The following is a 20,292-nucleotide window of genomic DNA, read 5'->3' as shown; positions in this document are numbered from 1 at the left end:
TTGTTAGTATCACCAAAATCACGGTTGGTAGTCTATCTGGTATTGGACATGGGAAATCAAGTTCATTTTTAACTTAAGCATTAGTGTATCTCCATTTGAAAGCATTAGATAAAGCTTAACCGTTTAAAGTTTTTGTTGTGGTGTATAATACTTCTGTCAGAAATAATGTAAAATTTGTTTACTGTATTTAGAAGATAGATTAATTTAAATCCAGCAACTGTCAAAGAAACGTCAGTTCGTTTCCGGCTTCAGCAAGGATTATATTCTTTCAATGTTAGTATTCCACTATCATAAAAATGTCATTATCGGGAGATAACTTAGGTGAGATTTTACTCTGAAGTACTAATGCTATTAATTAATCGACTACGACACACATTGACTTCAGAAAACTTTCTCATTATAATCGATGAAGGAACAACAATTCACCATCAGAAACAGATAACGACTTTAGTTGTTATTTATGTCAATACAGTAAAGATTTTCATTATACGGAAGCCACGTGGTGGTCGCTACGAAATTACTAATCAAAATACTATCTGTCTTCATTGTAGTATTTTCATTGAGTTCAAGGAATGACACGAAACAAATATAAATTCAACTCTCCCCAGAAAAGTGTATATTTATACATTTGTGTCTATTAGTGTAAAGACACAACTACTTAAGAGCAGATATATACATACAAAGAAAACTCGAAATGACAATACACATCCATCGCAGACACAAACATATACGCATATGCATGGATGTATGTATGTGTGAGTATGTGTATGTATGCATACACACACACATACACACATATATATGTATGTATGCATGTGCATGTATATATGTTTGTATCTATATAGATAAAAGATATAGAAATGTGTACGTATAATATATATTTACACATACTATACACTTTTATGAGGATGTTGACTACGTATATACATTTTTTAGTCGGGCGAAACCTAGTAAGCTGACTACTCATAACGCATAGCACATATCAAATTGTATTGAACGGGTCTGCATGAACCGATGTGTCAAAAGAGTAATGAGGAATCCTAAAAATTGAATCCACCACTAATTTCAAACAGAACCAACCAGATATTGTTGTGTTGGACAACACAGAAAATATATTTGTTGTGGAAATCAGCTGCTATCTGGACAGCAATGTGGTAAGAAAAATACAAGAGAAAGAGAACATCTATGACTTATTGATAAAGAGTTTGCAAATTCAGTTCTCAAGACACACTTTATATGATATATGTGTATATGTATCCAGCAACATTTATAAGTGGATCTCTAAGTATTCGTATCTAGATTAGCTTTGCTCTAATTTTAAAGGAATGCAGTCAAAGTGATAATTATTCAAAGAGCACAATTTGCAGCCTACTCTTGAAGACCTAATTGTCCCTTATACGAAAGGTTTGTCCTCTAAGTAATAGCAAGACAATTTAACTAAATTCACACTCAACTTAAAACGAAAATGGAAGGACACAACAGGCATTGTAGTTCCAAATATGAAAATAAAAGTCGAACTCCAATGTCGTTCTGGAAATGTAGACGATCCGGGCTAAAGAACAAAGACATTATTGTCAAAAGGAGCAATAGTATTACAAACAATATCATCATAAAATAACTACTACTACTACTAAAACGACAACTGCAAACCGATACAGTACGATGAGTACAAGGCCGATACAGTACGATGAGTACCAGCATTAATAGATCACTTAACCAAGTACCAAGCGGCGGTCTTTAGTCACGTCCATATACGTTGTCTGTTCAAATTCTCATTCCAGTCAAATATTTCGTGATGAACGAGGTGATTAGATCCTAGTGTGTACGTACATAAATACATACACATATATATACAGACAAGCACACACACACACATGTGTATTAATAACCAAGTTCCATTAGTATAAAATATAAAAGTATGCACGTATTAGTTGATAGTGAACATAATAAAGACGTTCATAACTTCTTAGGGGTTTTAACATCAATACAAAGAAAATTATATAAACTGATTTAGATATCTCTGTTGCAATTGTTTGGTTGCCTTAATTATCTTCTTGACACATGCTTCAACTTCAAAAGACGATCACGTTTCATCAAGTTTCGGTAATACTTTCATGTTCCTAGGTATTAAACATTCGAACAGTTAGGAATAAAACAATTGATTATTTCCTAAGGGACTGGGAAAATGATTTCGCGTTATTAAATATCGAAATTTTAACACATAACGAGATAGAATACTGAACTAGAGCTAGATGGTAATACAATTTATATGATTATATGTGTAACATGGCGTGTAATTTCAGAGCGGAAGGTACTACGGTGAAGATGTGGGATTTGTTCTAGAAATGAGCCAGAAATGAAAGAATTGGTTTCGATTCTCAGCTGTTGGGGGAAAAGGAAGAAATGCATAATGTTCTCCAAAGGGATTTGTCCTAATCCTTACTTGATTGAACGCAGTTATTGATTAGTGTCCTTCACACTTTGTAAATATGTATAGCAAAACAACATCTTATATACAAGAAATATTAAAATTAGGAGTACATACAGAATGTAGGCATCTATAGGAATACTTCTTCATCGTTATATAAACGTTTTTAGTTTATATCCTACTTATATTCCAGCGGATATTATCAGAAACTATTAATACATTTGAACTTAGAATCATACAAATGTGTTTGTGTATATGTGTGTGTATTTTAAAACTGTTTATGTGTGAGCAGTTGCGCATTTCAAGACTTAGTATGTATGAATGTATGAATATGTTTGTAAGTATGCATGTATGTATTTATGCATGTATTATTGACTTGTAATAAACCAGTGACCAATACGTCGAAATCAAATTTGAACTCAAATGCCTAACGAAGATATTGTTAACAACTGCATGTAACAAAATCGTCTTTATATTAAACAGACATGCTTCGAACTGCGGAAGCGATGCGCTCCTGCAAATCATACCATAATTTGGATTCCATAATTCATGAATTATTTTTCTCAATAATCCTTTGTTGGTAGCCAATAGAACAATCGGTTTTATGTGTTGGAATTCACATTTGATGTTACGAAAATATTACTAGAAATTCATCTCTTAGTTAAGACAACTGATGCCTCAAATATATGGATTAGACTATCTTTTCCTTATGATATTATAAAAGCAAAACCTTGAAAACAATTTCAATTATATTCTGATTTTAATCAGACAACCCTAGATTAATACAGACTATAGCCATTAAACACTGCATTATAAGTGGTAACATTTATTTCAGCCAACTAGCTATATATGGTATACGCAATTCAATAAAATAACGGATTTCATAATCCAAAACTTTTATGAAATGTTTTACTAGCAGAAGAAAACGAAAGCCAACTCCTTTACTGAACGTTTCAATTTGTCTCTTCCGCAAAATGAATAAAAAAATAAAAATGTTCGTCACCAACGCGTAGTAGTGCTTGAAAAGGCATCTTTCTTTAAATAATTCCATTAACTATCCGTTACTTTCGAACAGTTCGAAATACAGATTATTGAAAATTTTGATGAGGGAAATACACAACAGTTTGGTTGCTATCCTTCCAAAAAGTAGGTTAAACTAATTTTCACGAATTAATCTAGGTCATTTAGAAATTCAAATTGCCGTGACAGCATTAGTTAAGGGAAGAACATTACTAGAGTCATATACATGCATACATATATACATGCGTGAATACATATATGCGCGCATGTGTACATATATGCACGCATGCATATATATATGCGCACATGCCTGCATACATACTTATGAGTTCATGCATGCATATATATATACACGCACATATATCATATGTGTAGTATGTTTGCGCTTTAAGCGCTTATATATATATATATATATATATATATATATATATATATATATATATATATATATATATATATATGGAAAAAAATCAAGATAGAAAATGCTAAAATAATTTTATAAACAACATTTCAGTACCGGTTTCAGTCATTGAGATTTTTCAACTGTAACAATTAAATAATTACATTTAGAAAAATTAAAAGAAACGTTTTTTTTTTTAAGTATTTGTATAGTGTTCAAATACAAGTGGCATTTCCCGTGTTTCTGCCTGTCCCTGTCTCTCTTGTTTACTCTTGTGGGTTCGCGGTCGTTGTGAATTCTTGGTAAGGAAGAAGAAAAAGGAGGAGGCAAAGGGGAAGAAGGAGAAGAATTTGGGAGTACCATGATAGTAGTATTTTGAATGGTCAGTGGATGGTCATATATATATATGTGTGTGTGTGTGTGTATACATATGTAATATTTGATGGAGATATAGTCATATGCACATATACACAGATAAGTATGGTTACATCACTCCGATCACACTCACCTATCAAACTCAATATTCATTCATGTTACACTTAATGCTCTCTCTCTCTCTCTCTGAGAGATATCTCTTCCATTCCACCCGTCACTTGTTCGCCTATTCCTCCTCGTAAATATGTGATAGTTGTCACGATTTCCACGCACGTCAACGATTGTCTCTACACTTTGATAGGGTTCGGTTTTGTTTCTTTGTTTGACCGTCTGAAATAACTGATAAGGTTCCTTTGCATTCGGTCACCTTCCCATACCTCTCATTATTTAGCAATATAGTCATCGTTTAATAGCTGTTGTGACGATAGAGGATAACTTACACTTACTCTCTCATCTTTAGCAAATCTACGTTCTCACTCCCCTCTTCCATTTGACCAAGTCGTTCCCCTGTCTCTTTGCTCTCTCCACCATTTCCTTGACCAGATACATTGCCTCTTCACTGCCTGTACTTATGACCCATCATTATATAATATTTCCCATCGACTGACTAATGCATCCACATCTGTTCTCCGTTTGCTTGTGTCCAATCCACACCTATATATATGAATATATATAAATATAGTTGTATATGTGTGTGTGTGCACGTGAATGTAAAGGGGCGTGGCCTAGTGGTTAGGATATTCTACTCACGATTGATTGATTGTGGGTTCGATTCCCGCACTAGGCGACGCGTTGTATTCCTATACAAAATACTTCATTGTTCAGTGGCTAGAAGGTGGCATAAACGTTGGCGCGTCGGCAGCGATGCTCTTCGGTGTAACTTCTGGCTTTCTCCGTTTTGAGTTCAAATACCACCTGATTGTATTGGGCAACAAGAAACCATTCTAACGAAGTCATGTCACGGTAGCAGTAGCTGAATTTCCATTGATAAACTGAACGGCAGCAGGGGAGCATACGGCTCTCCTAGGTCATATAAGGCTCTAAAGAATGTTCACCAGCATAGTACTACCCACCGGCAGACAGCTGCTAGGATATATGTATACATACACACACACACACGCACACACATATATATGCACAAGAGGGTGCTGAAAAGTTCCTGGCTTTAAGGGTATCGTGAAAGGCATGGTTAGAGCCCAGCTTGCTTGAATGAGCTACGAAGAAATTTGAAGGATTGTTGCAATAAGTGTGCAACTCTGTAAGGGTAATATGTTAATAAAATCATAATTAACTGATCCTCCTGTAATTTCTTTTATCCGAAGCCAAAATCTTTTCAGTACCCCTCGTATATATATATATATATATATAATCAAAATTTATTCACATTACTTCGAGCTGTGAAGAAGCCCCAATGGCGAGGCATATTCGGCAGTCTGGCATGAGTATTGAAACAAAATTTCTTTACTTCCTCTTCCTTCAAATTGAGAGGTGGTAGCAGCAGACTAATTACCCATAATTGTGCAAGGTTGATGGCCTGTCAATAATCGGTGAGTGGGAATATGGTACATAAATAAATAAATATGCGGAGTCAGAATTGTGAACATCTGTTTAATCTTTCTACGATGTTAGGTCTCACGGGTGTCTGTTTAGCAACTGAGAATATACGTAGATCTCTCTCTGTCTCTCTCTTTCTCTCTGTCTCTCTCTTTCTCTCTGTCTCTCTCTCGCTCATTCTCTCGCTCTCTCTCTCTCTCTCTCTCTCTATATATATATATATATATGTGTGTGTGCGTGTGTGGCTGAAAAAAACATACATGAATGCTTATAAATATGTATAATTGAACGTATATAGGTATGTATCCGTCACTCTGCGTAAACGCACACACACACATATATATACATACAGGCACGCTCACACACGCACATTTATACACACATAGATAGATATAGACATAGATACAGATATACTCATACCTATATGTACATATGTATACGTATGTGTGTATATGTATACATTTATATATATATATTTATATATATATATAATATATATATATATATATTATATATATATATATCCGCACACATACTCTTACATACATGCATACATACACACTTATATACACACGTAATTTGCAAATGTTTTTCTAATGTGATAGTTACATATAGATATTACGTCTTGTAAAGTGAAGTGTGTATATCGACGAACATTGTTATTTTCTTTAGGTCAACAAACTAACATTGCTATTCAAGTGCTACTGTCTATCTCAATTATTTATGCACAACGTTAATTTGACATTTTCAGGTTTCTTTATTTATTGCGGATTAATTATTAAAACCGGTTCGTAACTTACTTCTGAATAGAAGAATTAAAATGCTAAAGTTTCATTCAACATCTCTCCTGCTGTACTTCCTGCTTCCTCTTTCTCTCCGACATCTCTCTCACTAAGTCTTTGCTTCATTTTGTTTATATTTCTGTTTTGTTCCTTTGTCTGTTTTTAATTACCTCTATAAATCTCTCCTGTATATTCTTTTCCGAGTATCACCTATGATGAAAGAGCGATAGCCACAAAATCCCTGTCGCTATATTTTTTTGTTGTTTGTTCCTTCTCGAGCCATGCCTGGCTCATAAGGGCCGGTTTCCTGGTTTCTTGCCGTATAGGTTCCCTACCTGGACGGGACGCCGGTCCATCGCAGGTGAGCTGCAAGATGCAGGAGAATGTTGTGGCGAAAGAGTCATAAGAAGTTTCACCATTACCTACTGCCGGAGCCAGGTGAAGCTTAGGTATTTTCGCTCATAAAAAAACAAATCGTCCGGTCTGAGATTCGAACCCGCGATCCCTCGACCGCGAGTCCGCTGCTCTAACCACTAGGCCATGTGCCTCCACTGTCACTATATCACAAAACATTGTATACAATATAATTATACAATTATAAGCAATATAATTTATATTCCCTTGATCCTTGACGTTGTTATTTAAATCTTGCTGACATCACTTTTCATCCTTCCGGAGCAAACAAATTAAAGTTCCAATACATAATAGTCCAATTCGAATGATTATATTCTCCCCACAAATGCATAACATTTAGCCCAACGTAGAAATCAATATTTATTTGTGTAAACGTTTGGCCATGTTCCTATGTCACCAATGAAATCGATATAATTAAATTGTTTTGGCTTATCAATCGATCCAATATTTTATATTGAAAATAATATTCATGATAGACAATTGTATGAATGTCTAGTTTTTGAATGTATATTACGTAGTTATATACAGAGTCAAGACTATTAAAAATGTTGCCAGACGCAACGAAAATTTTAGGAAAATAAAAATAAGAAATAAGTGGTAATTTTACCGGTGAGTGTGTTACATTATAAGGCACAAAAAGAAAATGACTCTCCCCAGACACAACAGAATATGCTTCAACACACGAACTCGTATAAAGAATCTTGCAAACCAAATTCAAAGACGAAATAAGTCATAAATGTTTTCTTAAAAAGAAATACGTGGAGCAGGAAATCAGCAAAAAAACCCAAAAAAACTAAGAATTCTAATGATATAAATTTTCGTTATTTTTGACACGGCTAAATTATAAACTTATGAAAGTATGCATACTTTGGAGAAATAAAAATGAGTTCAGTATGTTTAATACTTAATCAGAATAAAATTCAGTGTTGCAATAGGGAAGAATATACAATGAAAATCATATATGAAGGCATCTATTGTATGTCACGAACACTAGCCACATGCTAGACAAAGTAATGAATAAATCGTGTGAGCAGTTGAACAGTATGCTGGTGTGCTGCTTATGCTGTACAGGACAATAATGCTTTCCAATTTTGCCATAAGGGCAGCTAGGAGGGGAGTGTATGAGTCAATTACATCGACCCCGGTAGATTGTCGAAGGAAATTCAACCTTGTCCTTTCTAAAACTGTGCATCTTCAGCGGAGTGCTTTGACCGTGAAAGGATATCGTATATTCAAGGGTCACAGATTAGCGACATGTGTTGCGTTTTCATACGTTTTAAATACATAATTTACAAACCTTAGTCGAATACGTTTATTCAGTTTGTCTGCGAATACAAATTGAGTAAGAAAATACTGATGGCAATTTAAATGCTACATTCATGACCAATAGTAGTTTCAAGGCCAATTGAGAAAAAATATATAATTCTAAGTATGATTACATTTTTCATATATTAATAACGCTAACGACATCAATGAATATTTTCTGAATAACGATAATAAAAGTATGACATTTGAGATGGCTATATAAAATGCAAGACTCGAGTGTAAACCGCTAGATAATTCTAAGTAGCATGTTATTGCTGCTCCATTTCCAGTCTTTGTGTCTGTATGCTTATTCTGGATCTGCGCGTGAATCGACGTTTATACAAATGCATTTTGGAAGCAAAACTATAAGGTTAATAGTAAATTTTTAATTAGATTAAAATGTCAGCCACTTAAAGCGTCGTTGATAGAAGTGTAGCATATCTTTGAAAGATAATGATGTCAATGTTCTGCTCATCAATAAAATGCCATTTTCATAAAATGTATACTTACACACACACACATATATATATATATATATATATATACATATGTGAATGTATGTATGCATATATGTACATGCGTATATGTGTGTGAGTGTGGGAGTATAATTGTGTGTGTTTCTGTATTAAGATTTAGATAAACACGTAATATCTATGTATTAATACAATGGTACTATCCTATCAACCCAACTATATTCTGTGTGATGATAAGGGAAAATAACACAAGCATGTTATGGCTGTCATTATGCTGATTTGAAAATACAGTGAGAAAGAGAGAGACAGAGAGAGAGTAACAGAGAGATTGATTAAGTCAAACAGAGAAAAAAACGAAGATGAAATTACCAGTCAATTAAGAGTGAGAGAGAGAAGCGAAAAATAACGAGACAAAAGAGACAGACATATTAGCCAAAAAACTAAATTGAGAAAATGTAGAATGAAGATGGTAAATGATGGAAGTGACGATCTAGTGGATATTCATTTGCTGTTTGTGATGCTGTATTTTTGCTTGCTCTGGTACATATGGTACTGGTGTGCTGGTGATGGTATTGCTCGATTAGGCGGCGAGCTGGCAGAGACGTTAGCGCGCCGGGCGAAATGCTTAGCGGTATTTCGTCTGCGTTACGTTGTGAGTTCAAATTCCGCCGAGGTCGACTTTGCCTTTCATTCTTTCGGGGTCGATAAATTAAGTACCAGTTACGCACTGGGGTCGATGTAATCGACTTAATACCTATGTCTGTCCTTGTTTGTCCCCTCTGTGTTTAGCCCCTTGTGGGTAATAAAGAAATAGGTATTGCTCGATTACAGATGTTTGCAGTACGGGACATATATTCTAGCATATGATAGCCTTTTTCATCATCAATCCACAACGTAAATATTTACCATCAACTTGTTACTACATATACCACTCACTACGGCAGATCTTAATAATACTAAAACTCTGGAGATGTTTGTGCGTCCCCGTAATATCTCAGAAATAATATATATTATCTCAACATGTTTTTGTATATTTATTCTCATACTTAGCTTTGGCAGTGCAGTACAAATCTTTGTGGTATTTAGAACTCTATTAATGAAAACGATTAAACACAATATTTGTTCGTTATTTCGTGACAACAAAAAACATGGCATCCGTGACGTCAACACGCATACACATATACAGAACACACACAGAAATAATGAGTGACATAGCGTATCAGTCAACACAAACACACATCCGCTATCCATGACACATACACTCACATAGTCTTCGACCTCTCCAAGCGAAAAGACGTATGCAATATTTTTATCAGTTAGAAATATTTTTAAGTAAATGTGATCTCAAAAATGGAAGTTGTTTGTACAGTAAGCATTTATATTTTAGTTTTCTTTAATCAGACAACGATTTGATGTAATTTTTTAATTTATTTTCAAGTGAATGGCGATCTATCACTTTGATTCTCAGAAGAGAGTGAGAGAGAGAGAGAGAGAGAGAGAGAAAGAGATAGAGAGTGAGTGAAGGGGTGTGTTGTCATGTACCAGTATATACACCAATATATATGCGTACATCTTTTTTATGTACCTGTGCATGTGTGAGAGAGAGAGACAGTGAGAGAGTAGGTGAACGAGTGTTCTCATGTATGTGTAAGTGGCACTGTCTCTATCTGTCTCTCTCTCTCTCTCGCACACACACACACGCGTCCATTTCAATATACACGTTCATACATCTTTCACTTTCTCCTCTCACTTTAAATGAAAAGTAAATAATTAAACAAATTTACAGAAATTAACGAACAAAACCAGCTGATCTGGATGACAGTTCTAAGAGTCAAAGCGACAGATCGTCCCAAAGGAACACCATTACAAATATTTTTTCAAGTGCATTCAACGTATCTTAGCTCCAAAGATTTGGCTGCTGTTTCTAGCAAGCCCTGCTACCACTTAACATCTATTTATGATAAAAAACTAGAAATACCTGTTACGTGGTAGCAGAGCGTGCAAGAAATAGCAGCCAATTTTTTCTTTTCTGGAGAAACGAGCTGTTTACGCGCGATTTCGATGTCACATTCGTTGGAAGCATGCGAAATAGCCTGGAATAGAAAAAATACCCAGGTCGTCCCACCCAAAACTTGGTTCTATTTTAAAGTAGGTTTCAGTAATATATCTAAAATGTCGATATGTTTCACAGATCAGGCCTGCTACGATTGGTCTGAATTTAAGGTCGGTGGTATATTGTATGTTTATGCGACTTTAGTTCTTTACATGCATTCTTAATAGTCTGAATTTTTGGGAGACCATAGAAGTACTGGTTAGATTAAATTTGGAGTGCCTTCATTATAACTAAACATGTTCACTCAACCGTGTTGGCTTTCTTTGTAGGCGCAAAATATGGTATCTCGTGACACTTATGCACGAACGTAGCGGGAAACGTATAAAGGGTTATATGATCTTTTCCTTTTCGTAGACATAATTCAACACAATTTCTAGTTAACTAAACAATTTGAAACTTCGTATACTGGTAGAATGTGTCAAAAGAAAACATTATTTTCACTTGGCTTTTTTGATATTTTTCGAATTTTAACCAATCCTATGCTCTCTTTTGTGGAACAAAATAAATTATATATATATATATATATATAACAATGAAGAAACATGTGACAAAGATATGCCCGAAGAGAATAGTCCGATCAAACATTCGATTTTTTAAATTAATTAACCCACCATTTCTTTTAAAATTTTAAACTTGTGATTCTATTAACTCTGATGAGAGAAATATAGAATATTGCTATGATTAATTTAGCTCGCCTATAGCAACCTATATCTTTTCGAAACGAGCATAAGAATTTATACACGTTCCAGACTCCTTATGAATCAATTTACATCCGCGTCATCAGCCTTTCCATTCGGACTTCACAAGTACATTTATGGACTTACACTTTTTTTATATATCTACATTTAAAAATTTTTTGCGTTTCTAAATTTTCATATTCTCTTTTATTCTTTTACTTGTTTCATTCATATGACTGTGGCCATGCTAGTGCAGCACCTTTAGTCGACCAAATCGACCCCAAGACGTATTCTTTGTAAGCCTAGTACTTATTCTATCGGTCTCTTTTGCCGAACCGCTAAGTTACGGGGACATAAACACACCAGCATCAGTTGTCAAGCGACGCACAAACATATATACACACATACATACATACATATATATATATATATATGTACATATACATATATACGATGGGCTGTTTTTCAGTTTCCGTCTACCAAATTCACTCTCAAGGCTTTCGTCGGCTCCAGGCTATAGTAGAAGACACTTTCCCAAGGTGCAGAAGTTACTTGCCCAAGGTGCAGAAGACACTTGCCCAATGAATTTTTATATATTTATAAAATTTCATGTATATGCATGTATTTATAAATTCTTAAATTTTTTTATATATCATATAGATGAATTCATCTATGTATGCACTTTGTCTACCATGGAGAACTTCGTTAATATCGATTGAATGAATATATTCATCAGCCCTTCAATTTGTTTTCTCCTCTCCTTAATTTTATATATGTGTGTGTGAGTGTGTGTGTTGTATATATATAGGACTGCAAAAGAATTGCTCACATATAAATGAGATGAAGATGAAGAAGCATTGGTTATAGAACAAACATTAAATTTAGGTCAACTACTTTATATACAACACCACTCCTCAGACATTTAAGCATATATAAAAATCACCATGGTTCCCAAACACATAAAAATATTACATATACATAAAATCACAGAAGGTAAAAATATATAATCGAAAAAATACAAATAGTATGGCCTAACAAAAAGTTAAATATAAACGGCTAAAAATTCAAAAACTACCAAGAAACCTAATAGAAAAATATAAAATAAGCAAAGGTAAAAATAAAACAAAATAAATGTCCACCGACTAAAAAAGGTTTTTCAGATGATTAAAATATTTTTTAAGTTTAAAAAAAAATTAAATATTTGAAAAATACTTGAAAAAAGTATTTTACTTCCCTCAAACAAATACGTCCAAAGTTCATAAGAAAACAGACTTACACAGGTCAAATTCACATACATCTTGAAAAAACCAATGCTTCTTTATAAATGTATGCATGTATATATATATATATATACACATACGTACCTACGTACATCCATACATACATACGTACATGCATACCTACATATTTATCGGTCGATCAATGCAGCTGTTTAAAATATACTTAGGTACGTTAGGTACTGGTTAAAGAATATTTGATTTAGAACCCGATGCAAAATATAGAGATAAATAAACATAATATAAATTGACAGTTACTTATAAGTTTTGCCCAGCAGGTAAATCATACCAGTAGGGTTTCTTGACAGTTTTCATGATATACAATTAAAATTGTACAAACATAATTGTGTCTGATTAAGGCACAAGTTCAACAATTGTAAAGAGGGAGTTATTCGATACCATTGACCACCACTTATCAGTCGGTACTTTAGGTGGTTCTCCATTTGCTTATATAAATTCTGCTCATGCACACACATTCTTACAAAGACGCACAATCACAGACATTCATATATAAGATGGACTCTCCCGTCGAAGACGACGTATGAACTTTCAGCGTTTGCTGAAAGATCTGCACAAATGATTGTTTTAAATTTGTGATCAAATGTTCGTGCAGTACATCTGATCATTCTCTCCATCAAATTGACGTTGTTTCAGCGAGTGTTCGGTGTACTGCGCGTCAAATGTCGAAGTGATCACAGAACAACGTGAGACTAAGTGTTTTGCTCAAGAATGCAACGCACCACCCTCTCTAGGAATTGAGACTGCGACCTTGCGATCGTGAGGGCAGCACCCTAACCATGCATTCTCTCATATATATATATATTTACATGGGATTTGATGCGTCGCGTTCTATTAAATAAATAAATTATCTCTCTCTCTCTCTCTCTCTCTATATATATATATATTATATATATATATATATATAATATATATATATGCACGTACATGCATATATATATGCACGTACATACATATATATATATGCACGTACATGCATATATGGGTACAGGATGTCACCTACTGTGCAAATATCATAGCACACGATAGTTACACGACGTGGACAGTGATTACAGGACAAAAACGATTGAAATACGTAAATAACGAGAAAGAATGGAAACAGGATAATTTAACAAAGAAAAATACCCTTCATCAGTTGTCGGCTGTCTATCTACTTCTCACTTCGAACATTCAAACGACAATATGTGTCTTCAAAGACATTAGGTCCCATCAATTCTAAAATAAGAATTAGGATTTATGAAGGGTCAAAGTTGGGAACAAAGAAATAACAGTGGAGACTTACAGCGAAACCGAACGAGAATAGGCCTTAAAGTTTGTAGAGGACTATATATAAAAAGAAAGCTTTGATCGCTGCAAAATATACGTTGCTGTATTTGTACCGTCTCAGCGTATTTTTATTTCAAATCCAAGCAAGGCCAATAATGCGTTGTCATTAGATTTCAGTAAAATTTACCACAAATGAAATTCTTTTTTCAAAAATGATCGTTTTTTTACACTAACTTTGAGATCTTAATTCTATGTTTGGAAACAAATTATGTTTATCGCGGCAAATTACTTATTAAGTGGTATTAATGATATAATTATGTAATTAAACAATCTATATTTCAGCGAAGATTACACAAACTTTTGTGTCTATTGAGAGGACGTAAAGCTCTCACGATTCACGTTTAGTTTCCTGCTTTGAATAAATATAGTTTATTTAATGTAATGTATTATCGGATTGAAATACCATTTTCTATGCATTTTCAATGTTCTATACATTTGTCTATCTCCAGATTTATCACGTTATATATTTACTTTTAAAAGGAAATGGAAGCGCAATGGTCCCGTGGTTAGGGCAGCGGACTCGCTGTCGTAGGATCGCGGTTTCGATTCCCAAATCGGGAGTATTTATTGACCGAAAACACTTATAGCTCCACGACGCTCCCTCAGGGGTGGGGGCGAACTCTGCTTTACTGTTCCTGTTTCTGTTGTACATGTATTTTAAAGGGCCAGCCTTGTCACACTGTGACATACTGAATCTCCCCCAAGAAGTACGTTAAGGATACATGTGTCTATGAAGAGCTCAGCCACTTGCACGTTAATTTCACGAGCAGGCTGTTCCGTTGATCTGATCTACTTGAACCCTCGTCGTCGTAACCGATGGAGTGCCAAGCCTATTAAAGATATTAACGCCATTATTAATGTTAGAAACCCTGAGAAGAATTAGTATATAGCTTAATCATTAAGCTCATGCATATAAGAACTATTTATATACACCTGTCATTTGTATGGATTAAACATCATACGAAACTTAAACAAATCACTGAACAAAATCGACTTTAAGCATTATATGTCAGTGCTCGTTTCTTTATTAATCTCGTAAAAGTTTTGCTGTATCATTTCTTTATTATCTTGTACAGTCTCTACTGTGTGTAGAAATGGCGGCGAAACGTTAGCACACCAGGCGAAATGCTTAACAATAATTTGTCTGCCGCTACGACTTTTCCTTTCATTCTTTCGGGGTCGATAAATTAAGTACCAGTTACGCACTGGGGTCGATCTAATCGACTTAATCCGTTTGTCTGTCCTTGTGTGTTCTCTCTGTGTTTAGCCCCTTGGGGGTACTAAAGAAATAGGTATTTCGTCTGCCGCTATGTTCTGAGTTCAAATTCCGCTGAGGTCGTCATTGCCTTTCATCCCTTCGGGATCGATAAATTAAGTACCAGTTATGCACTCGGGTCGATATAATCGACTTAATCCGTTTGTTTGTCCCCTCTATCTTTAACCCCTTTTGGGCAATAAAGAAATACGAAGTAGATATTTAGTCGTAGCTTCCGGTTTATTATCCTTAACATGTGTAATGCTGATTATTTCCTCTTCGGGCCACCTTACATTGCTCTTCTGTGCATATTATAATATACTTTGTTTACTCTCCGTTTTGTCTAACATATGTTACTCTTTACTTTCCACTTGTTGCAACCTATTTCTTTTATTTTACTTTTAGTCCTTCATAGCTTGATTGGTCTTTGCCGATAGCTTTAATCTTCTTTATAGTCTATCAAAGATTGTTGATTCTCCGTTTGGTCGACCATATCTTTTTATTATTTTTTTTATTCTCTGCTTGGTCTACCATACATCGCTTTTATTTTCTATTTAGCCTACCATAGGATGCTGGGTTGAATTTTTTCCGATATTTTTCTTCATTTAATTTACTGTCTGGACTATTTGGATGCTTATTTTCTGTTTGGTCTATTGTCTACAGTTTACTCTTTTTGTTAGGTCTACCATACATTGTTCTACGCTGAAAAATAATAGAAAATTAATCGGAGCTAGTGCTTATGAACAATTTTGGGAGGACCAAACGAATTCTTTCAAACACAGTGATATATGTGTATGCGCGCTCACGCGTGTGTGTGTGTGCGCGCGCGGGCGCGGTTTAATATTTGTGTGCATGATTGTATATATGAATGTATGTGTATATCTATGTACGCATATGTCTATATGTGTCTACTTGTAAGTAAGTACGTGTCTGTATAACCGTATGAATGTTAATATCTGTTTTTTTCATTCTTCCTATTCTTTGAAATCTCTGTCAATATATACACATTTACATATCGTTTATCTTTTACTAGTTTCAGTCATTAGACTACAACCATCATGGGGCACTGCCTTGAATTTTTAGTCGAATGAATTGAACCCTGTACGCTTCTTTAAGACGGGTACTTAATCTATGGGCTTCTATTGACAAATCGCTAAGTTATGCGGACGGAAACACACCAATACCGGTTGTCAAGCAATAGTGGGGATAAAAACGCAGACATACACACACACACACGCACACACAGAGGCACACTAAGATGCACATGCACACACACAAAAATACATATTCGTATGTATGACAAGCTTTCTGTTTTCCTCGACGAAATCCATTCACAAAGCTTTGACCAGTCCGACACCATAGTAGGAGACACTTGTGCATGCACTGAGATTGAACCCGGAATCATATGGTTGTGGAGCAAGCTTCTTAGAGTACGCCCACGATATGTATATATACATATATATATATATATATATATATATATATATATATATATATATATATATATATATATATATATATATATATATATATATATATATATATATATATGTATGTATGTATACATGTTTATTAATACATACATAAATATACATATACACACATGAATATATTTATATATGATGTATGAGTAACCCTGTGTGTGTGTAGAGCGTAATCTATAGACTTTAACACACGTAGTGATAAATGAAAAGTAAACTCTGAGGAAGAGTTCACTACTTGTGGTAGAGTTAATTATTAGCTCTTCATAAAATTTCACTTAAATACTGTTTATAATCAACATTTTAGTGAGTAATAATTTAACCAGTAAGATACATACTGAATATATGTGAAACATTAAACAAGCATATTCATCAATGGATAATAGACAGCCGGTTATAAGGCTTAGTTCTGTAATTAGGCTTCTCATTACGCTTAGTGTTAAATATATATACATATATATAAACTGGAAGAAAATATTTGAGGTGCACATATTTGAAATAGTAAAGAGTAGATTGGATTCTCTCTTCTCTTATATATTAAATGTTGTCTTTTCAATCATTTAGATATATTGTGTTATGTAATTTGAATGGTATAATTACACCATTAACTAGGATTTGTTTTACCCTTTTCCATTCCATGCGGTACAGCAGCTCACACTGACGCACACACACATATATATAGCTGTATGCGTCTGTACGTGTTTATATGTTTATGCATATATATAAAACTGTCTGTTGGCAAATTCATTTAACTAAAATCTAAGTAATTACTCGAGAGTCCCAATAGATTATTCAGTCGTGATTCGGCTTTCCAAATGTTGTATTAGAAGAAATACAGGTCATTGACATTTGTATGTCGCTGTTTTTCCCCAGGTCACACATACACCAGAGAAACCGATGATGCCGTCATTAATATGTCATAAAAATTTTCGAATACATCTCGTATCATAAGATTCATAGTAAATAAAATGTATATAAAAGTAAGATACGATTGTATTGTCAATCAGAATAACGTGGAAATAATCCATACTTGAAACTATAGAAATACAACTTCTGTTTCCTTTGTATTTATGCTTTTTTTCTGTTTTCTTCTTTTTTCTAGTCATAAGATATCAGTGAGACTTTATACACGACATGGTTTTTCCTTTCTTTTTGATTCTAAACCAGATGGATTCTATAAGGTAAGTAATTCTTATTTATTTTCAATTATCATCTTTTAAAATATACCCGTTTCCAGTCGTTGCTAGATAGCGTGTGTGTATATATATATATATATATATATATATATATATATATATATATATATAATAAGTGTAGCTCGTATACGAGTGGGTATATATTTATAAAAAAGAAGTTTGAAAACGCCACTATATAAGATAAATTTTAATTTTCTAAGAAATTTTACATATTTCGGTTCTTCTTGAAAAAACGAACCTTATCAAAAATATTTAAAAAAGTAAGTGTAATAAAAAAGTTCATAATTGTTTCTTACTGGTCTCAACAGAATCCACGTGGTTGTTTTTAGCTGCCTTATGTGTCCGAATGGCCAGTGGCTGAAATGGCATGTATATATATATTTATATATATATATGAATGTATGTATAGTGTATATATACATGCATATATATATGCATAATATTATCTTATATTATATTATCATATATATAATATATAAATAATTTATCCATAAAGATAACTACTGATCAATAAATATACACAAACATATATGAATGCGTAAGGCCATACACACACACACACCAAAGCAAACACTCACGAAGAGACACACGCACATATATCAAATATAAATATGTCTGTGTGTGTCTCAGTGTGACTGCTCGCATGCGCGAGCGTGTGTGAAATAGTCATTTATTAATTTTACTGAAGCATCTATTATTTTATTAGTTATATTTAGTGGAAGCAGCGACATATAAAAAGGCCGCTATAGTATCTATTAGGTTTCATTATTTGATCTAATGATAATAATGCTAATATATACACAGATTCAAACGTATAGACACATGTACACACATTCACAACCATAGAGATACAGACACAGATGCTGATGCACATCTACACACGGTGCAAGCACACACTCTGACACTCACACACATGCATATATATTTATATATATATATATATATATACGTGCACATGTATGTGTGTATAAAGCTACGACTTACATTTATATTCGTGTGTACATCACATGTATATTGATATATATATATACATAATGTTTACATGTCCATACATATATACATTCATTCATATATGTATGTGTGTATACATACATACATATATATATATATGTATATATATAATGTTTACATTTACATGTACATACATATATACATTCATTCATATGTGTATGTGTGTATACATACATATATATATATATATATATAAATATATATATATATGTACACTATATCGAAATTAAATTGCATATAGTTTGTAAATTAGAAATCTTTGCAATATTCCAATATGACTGTTTATTTAATTAGATCCTATGAAATAAATATTTGAAATACCATTCTACACGTCATGTTTAGACAATATTAAATTAGTTCTTCTGACTACATAAAAAGAATAAATGAATCATTTTTGGCATTTTTTTTCTTTTCTCTTATTTGTTATCTAATTTTTGTTTCTTGATTCTGCATCTTTGCAAATCAAATTCCCTACTTGGATTTTTTTTAAATTTAATATTTCATGTAAAATAACGAAAATGAATATTTTACGTGATTTTGTTTTATATATATATATTGCTTTTGGGATACTGAGGAACGGAGGATTGTTTATGTCAGACATGTATATCGGGAGAACAAGAAACAGACTTTTATATTTCATTTAAATTTAGAGTTTCGAATTTGTGTCATAAATACACTTTTTGGGGCGCAACAATACTATAAATGTCTAATTAGAGATTTAGGAATGATCAGAAGGATAAACAAATGATTTGAAAGAAATTGTGGGTAGAAATTGGAACAGAATAAACAGATAACCGAATATGCACCCTGTTAGTGTGAGGAAAAGGGTAGAGAGAAAGTGAAAGTGGAAGTGAGATGAAAAAGTGAGATGGAAAAGTGAGAGAGAGAAATTGTTGAAAGGACAGCTTGCGGTTTGGAAGCTAAGAACAAAAGATAGAGTAAGATATACTGATGCAGGAAAATGGGAACATAAGATGTGAAAAACATGAAAAAAGTGTCAGAGGGAAATACAATAAAAGCAATACAAATAAAATTAGAACTATATGAAATTACTGAATGTGTGAGTTACTCTTGCTTTTTATCGAAATGTTTCGGAGAAAGAGGTCTCAAAATTGCCATGTCATGCCTTCAGTGTTAAAAGAAAGGAAATGAAGCCGAAAGAAACACACAGAAAATAATTGAAGTAA

At 33.6% G+C, this 20,292-nt stretch overlaps 1 protein-coding gene across 2 annotated transcripts in view; it reads left to right on the top strand.

The window, feature by feature from the left end:
* Positions 1–20,292, top strand: part of LOC115229990 (acetylcholine receptor subunit alpha-type acr-16-like) — a 918,018-nt gene that overhangs the window by 69,237 nt on the left and 828,489 nt on the right. For both annotated transcript variants that reach the window (XM_036507280.1, XM_036507286.1), the window contains exon 2: positions 18,001–18,079. The gene's annotated coding sequence lies outside the window, so the exon portion shown is untranslated. The remainder of the gene's footprint in view (positions 1–18,000; positions 18,080–20,292) is intronic.

Source organism: Octopus sinensis, linkage group LG1 (assembly GCF_006345805.1).
Source record: "Octopus sinensis linkage group LG1, ASM634580v1, whole genome shotgun sequence".
Classification (NCBI taxonomy): Eukaryota; Metazoa; Mollusca; class Cephalopoda; order Octopoda; family Octopodidae; genus Octopus; species Octopus sinensis.
Note: the sequence above shows the minus strand (reverse complement) of the source record. Positions and strands in the feature narration are given on the sequence as shown.